Source organism: Lucilia cuprina, unplaced genomic scaffold (assembly GCF_022045245.1).
Source record: "Lucilia cuprina isolate Lc7/37 unplaced genomic scaffold, ASM2204524v1 Scaffold_641, whole genome shotgun sequence".
Classification (NCBI taxonomy): domain Eukaryota; kingdom Metazoa; phylum Arthropoda; class Insecta; order Diptera; family Calliphoridae; genus Lucilia; species Lucilia cuprina.
The window spans coordinates 1-4,676 of NW_025805590.1; the positions used below are offsets into that span (position 1 = coordinate 1).

The 4,676-nt window shown below is 20.3% G+C and overlaps 1 long non-coding RNA gene across 1 annotated transcript; it reads right to left on the bottom strand.

The window, feature by feature from the left end:
• Positions 1-2,649: 2,649 nt before the first annotated feature.
• LOC124421079 lies at positions 2,650-3,948 on the bottom strand. Its single transcript, XR_006941505.1, has 2 exons — positions 2,805-3,948; positions 2,650-2,695 (listed from the first exon to the last, which is right to left on the bottom strand). It is a non-coding gene; the product is annotated as an uncharacterized LOC124421079 (long non-coding RNA).
• Positions 3,949-4,676: the final 728 nt, after the last annotated feature.

The following is a 4,676-nucleotide window of genomic DNA, read 5'->3' on the forward strand; positions in this document are numbered from 1 at the left end:
TAGTCTATGGTCTAGTCTATAGACTAGTCTATAGACTAGTCTATGGTCTAGTCTATAGACTAGTCTATGGTCTAGTCTATAGACTAGTCTATGGTCTAGTCTATAGTATAGTCTATAGTCTAGTCTATAGTCTAGTCTATAGTCTATTCTATAGTCTAGTCTATAGTCTAGTCTATAGTCTAGTCTATACTCTAGTCTATAGTCTAGTATATAGTATAGTCTATAGTCTAGTCTATAGTATAGTCTATAGTCTAGTCTATAGTCTAGTCTATAGTCTAGTCTATAGTCTAGTCTATAGTCTAGTATATAGTCTAGTCTATAGTCTACAGTCAAAATTCGCTGCAATTGTGTTTATACTAAAGTAATAATTATTTTATCTGTGTTTTATACCTAATAAATGTTGTCAATAACAACTTACCTTTATTTTACTTAGACGTCAGTTTTACAATTATCGTTTTGCTTTGTCTCTTCCACATTACATCCAATGTTTTTATTTTGTTTTTATTATTTATGTTAAATGATGAACAAGAATAAGAAGCAGCAACAGTGGCAACAGCAACAACGAAGCACATGTGTGTGTGATAAAATAAAGATGAAATAATATCCAATTAGCAATAACAGTAATAAAACACAAACATACACACAAATTCACATATAAATGGCGATAAAGTGAGAGAGAGAGTAATTAACATATAAGCAAATATGGCGTATGTAATGTATACAAAATTTTGACAGTGTTGTAAACCAAAATATTGCTAAAGAGCCGTTTGATTTTTTTAATTATTTACAACAATTTTTTAGATTTTTTTGTAATTTCTCAGGTATTTAAACACAATTTTAAAGTAATTGTTGGTAATATGATATTTTTTAAATAACGTGAATATTTATAAATTTTACGCGTTTTTGAGGACATTTTCTTTTTGTATTTAAGATTATGTGGATAAATTTTTTTAAATAAATTATTTAATTTTTAATTATTTTTTCAACATTTTAAGATTTACATTTTTAAAAATTGAGTTATAAACTGAAGTTTTAGAATATTTATATTTTTTAATGAAAAACATATTGAATTATTTTTTTTTTTATTAACAGCATTAAAAAGCTTAATGTTTTGGTTTGATTTGATATTCTGCTTCTGTTGTCATAGTTTCATTAGAAATTCTGTTATATTTTTGTGTTTTTTTTTAGAGATTTTATTTTGGTGCTTTTTTCAAAATTCTATTTTATTTGTTTAATAATGCTTTTAACTTGTTTTCAATACTTTTTATTAACAACTTTTTTGTTTTTCTTTAAATTTAAAACAAAATTTTTTGGTTTTTATTAAATTTTGTTTTAGTGCTTTTTTCTAAAATCATTTTTACAGGTTTTATAATAATTTTAAACTTATTATTTTAACTTTATATAAAATTTTATCCTTAATTTCTTAATTTTCTTTAACTATTTTTGCAATTTTTTTGTAAATTTTTATTTTAGTGCTTTTTTGTAAAATCACTTTTTATGCTTCAAAACTTACTTTTTTACTTTATTTTAAACTCTTTGTCAGAAATCTTTAATTTTCTTTAACATTTTCATTATTTCTTTTAACTCTTTAGTAATTTACTTTTTATTGCTTTTTTCAACAAACACTTTTTAAGGTTTTTTTATTTATTTAAAACTTATTATTTATCATTTTTTCATTCTTATCATAAGCAAATCCTTGCTTTTCTTTAAGAATTTCTACAAATTTTCTTTAAATTCAGAAAATTTTGTTTTAGTGCTTTTTTTGAAAATCACTTTTAATGCTTTATTTTTACTTAAAAGCTTATTATTTCTAAGTTTTATAACTTTTTATATGCAAATCTATATATTTCTTTAAAAATTTTAAGAAATTCTCCAAAATTTTGTTTTAGTGCTTTTTTTAAAACACATTTTTAATCATTTAATTTTACTTTTTATATGACTATTTTCACTTTTATAAGAAAACCGTGTTATTCTTTTAAAATTTTAGTAAATTTGTTTTAGATTTTCTTAAAAATTGTTTTAGTGCTTTTTCTAAAATAACGTTTTTTATGGATTATTTTACTTTTTTTATATTTTATCTTGAAAATTTAGTTTTTACTTTAATTTTATAAAATTTTCAGAGTTTTTTTTACTTTTTTCTTGGAAATTTTATTTTGGTGCTTTTTTTAAAAATCGCTTATATTTTATTTTTAGCTTCGTATTTTTCATATTTTGTTATTTATATCATTTTTATTTTGGTTTTACACAATTTATAGGGTTTTTAAGCAAAATTTAATGGAAATTTTATTTTGGTGCTTTTTTTTCAAAAATCGCTTATATTTTATTTTCAGCTTCGTACTTTTTCAAATTTTGTTATTCATATCATTTTTATCTTAGTTTTATACAAAATTGTAGCTTTTTTTAAACGATTTTCATTTTGGTGCTTTTTTCTAAATCACTTTTATTTTGAAAATTCTTACTGTTAGCCTTACTTTTTCATTATTTGTCTTTAAAAATTTATAATAATTAAAGAAAATTTTGTGCTTTTATAGGATTTATAGGAAATATTGTTTTGGTGCTTTTTCCTAAAAGCTGTTTTTTATTAAATATTTATTTTAAGAGCTTTTTTAAACACTTCTTTTTTGTATAGATTTAGTTATTTTTCTTTGCTTTTTCGTTGAGTTTTCATTAGATTTTCTTTTTTATTCACAATTTTCTATAAATATTTCAAAAAAATTAATTTCGTTTAACTTTGCATTTAAGCCTTAAAGTAGACTTTAAAATTCCATTTCTTAACAGCGCCTTAACAGATACATCCCACTTACATTCAAATAGTTAAAATGTTGCATACAAACAGGCTCCCATTACAAGTTGGCAATTGCATTACAATAACAACTAAAATTTACTTAAATAAATCATAAATTTTTAACAAAAATTTTATTTAAAAAAAGTTTTAAGAAAAGTTTAGTAGAAACAAAAAAAAAACGATTGGGAATAAAAGGGAAAGAAGTTATTAAGTCATATTTATTTGCCAAATGATAAAAGTCCAATTAGTATTGCATAAAAGCTCTCTTTAACAGTGTTGTCAACTAAAAGCTATTTAATCAAATAAAAAGTAATAAAAAACGTAGGATTTTTACTAAATTTTCTAACAAATGTTTTGCAAAGCAAATGTTTTAAAGTAGAACCTCGTACAAGTATTTGTATAAGAGTTAAAAATAGTAGTATTTCTACTACTTTTTCTATTCATACAAATTTATGCATGAAAATGATAATTTTCCTTAAATATTGTCCACTGAAGCCATAAATTTGTTAAGAAATCATTTTTAAAAAACTTTTTAAAATAGTAGTAAATCTACTACTTTTTTTAAATAGTAGTAAATTTACTACTTTTTTAAATAGTTTCATTTAAAGTTAACTCTTCTCGAAATCACTAATATAAGGTAATTTTGAAAGATTTTTTTTTAGAAAAAATACCAAAAAAAGGAGTTTTTAAAATAGTAGTAAATCTACTACTTTTTTTAAATAATCTCAATTTTAGTTTATTCTCTTTAAAACTATATTAAAAACACAATTATTAAGTATTTTTGAGTTATTTTATAGAAAAAGTATTCAAAATAATGTTTCTAAATAGTAGTATATCTACTACTATTTTTTAAGTCAACTAAAATTTCATATTAAAATTGTGAATTTTCATAAAGTTTTTCCAAGTTTGCCAAAGAATTCTTTTCTTTTTAAAGAAAAAAGTATAAAAAACGAATTTTTAAAATAGTAGTAAATCTACTACTTTTTTTAAAATAGTTTCATTTAAAGTTAAATCTTCTCACAATCACTAATATTAGGTAATTTTGAAAGATTTTTTAGAAAAAATATCAAAAAGGGAGTTTTTAAAATAGTAGTAAATCTACTACTTTTTTTAAAATTACCTAAATTTCTAAATAAAATCAAAAATTTTTCACAATTTTTATGAAAAACAACTTTTTTATAATAAAAAAATATAAAAAAGTATTAAAGGCCACACTTTTAAATAGTAGTAAATCTACTACTTTTTTTAAATAATCAAAATTTACAAATGAAAAATTGCTCTTTTCATAAATTTTGCATAAAATTTTAGTTTTTCTTTAAGAAAAAATAAAAAAAAAAGATTTTTTTTAAAAAAGTAGTAAATCTACTACTTTTTCTAAAAACAGTCATATTTTTAGTTAATTAATAACAAGAACTTATAAAAACTATATTTTTATGCTGTGTTTGCTCAATATTTTTTTTTTTTTTTTGGAAAAAGTCTTAAATACTATTTTTTTAATAGTACTAAATCTACTACTATTTTTTAAAATCTGTTTAAAAATATCAAATATATTCTTTTTGCAATAAAAACAAATAAATTTAGCTTGAAAAACTTTAACAATTAAAGTTTAGTAAAAAATATTGCAAAAATACTACTTTTTGCAAAAAGTACTAAATTTACTACCTTTTTTCTTATTAGGTTTTTTACTTTTTTTATCTGAAATAAAACTTTTAATAAAAGTATTAAAACTTTTTTTGGAAAAAGTACACTTTTTAAAAAGTACTAAATCTACTACCTTTTAAAAATAAAGTAAAAAATAAAAAAAATGCTTGAAATAAATTTAAATCAAATAAATTTTGGCCTAAAAAAAGTTAAAATGTAATTTTTAAGTAAAATATTTAAAAATACTACC